This window comes from Colobus angolensis, unplaced genomic scaffold (assembly GCF_000951035.1).
Source record: "Colobus angolensis palliatus isolate OR3802 unplaced genomic scaffold, Cang.pa_1.0 Scaffold210, whole genome shotgun sequence".
Taxonomy (NCBI): Eukaryota; Metazoa; Chordata; class Mammalia; order Primates; family Cercopithecidae; genus Colobus; species Colobus angolensis.
This window is the reverse complement of record NW_012115267.1, coordinates 2,765,575-2,766,788: the sequence shown is the minus strand read 5'-3', so window position 1 is coordinate 2,766,788 and position 1,214 is coordinate 2,765,575.

Below are 1,214 nucleotides of genomic sequence, written 5' to 3'. Positions count from 1 at the left end.
GCACAGCTTTCCCGTGGGAGCTCTGTCTGCAGGGAACCCTCCAAGGCAAGTGGAGCAAGGTGCACATGAGAGTTTGATCCTTAAGACACGGAGCACCTTCCGCGAAAGCAGAGGTTTCCATCTCAGCAACGTATTTAGGGTGAAACATCAGGGTGAGGTTTGACTACATGGCTCTTAGACCTGTGTCAGCACCAGGATGCAAGACTATCCGAATTTGGTTGGATAATTTAAAAAGCAAAGCAAAACACTTTTCTGCCTGTTTAGATCTAATGGATTGGCTGGTGTCTATATCTCCCCAGGTCAGGTCTTTGCACACAGAATGGAAGGCTTTGTCAATTCGGAGCTTATTCTAAGAAACAAGATTCAAGCACACCTCTCTCTCCAGGACCTCCAATTTTACGTAATTTAAGAGAGGTGAAGGCATGGACGTCTGTGCTTTATGTAACTTGAATGTCTCCCTGGGAAACCTGAATTTTCTTTGAAAGACACTTGGAGCTACAATGTACACGGCAATTTAAAATAACCCAGGCTCGGTCATTGGTGACAAAGGCCCTGTGTCCATGTTCTCTGGCTTCCTTGGTTCCCTGGGTGGCAGAGCTGTCACTCCCTTCTTAGCTGGGCTTTTCAGACGAATGCTACCTCTCTCTTTGGCCCCTCTCTATAGGCCAAGGGAGCAGGCCAGCCTCCTTTGACCTCAAGCACTTTGCTTGACTTGCTCAGCCTCACTCTTCTTTCCTGCAAAATGGATTGAACTAGATGATGGCTGTAGTATCTTCCAGCTCCCTCTGAGAACCAACAGTCCCACTTCTTTCTCCTCCAGGCTTCCACCAGCCTCCTTCTGGGTAGACCAGTCACCTCACTGCAAAGGGGAGAAAGGGTCCTAGTAGTGGACGTCTAATGCCAGGTAGCCTCTGCAATCTGGGACACTACTACCCTCTGTATAATCTGTGTGTTAACATCCGAGTAGAGTAGCTCTCTCCCCCTCCCCATATGAGAATGAATGGTGTTAAGGAATGGCCTCCATGCTGTGGAAGACAGGCACATCTCACACCTCCACTTAATCACTGTGGGTGAGTTGACAAGTTGTTTCACTGACTTAAATGGTTACATCAGGCAAAAATGCCAAAACTCACTGGAGTTTATGATATTTTCAAGTCTTAAAAGTAGCAGGGGGGGTCATACCCCAAGAATTCAGGTTTCTTTTCTTTTCTTTT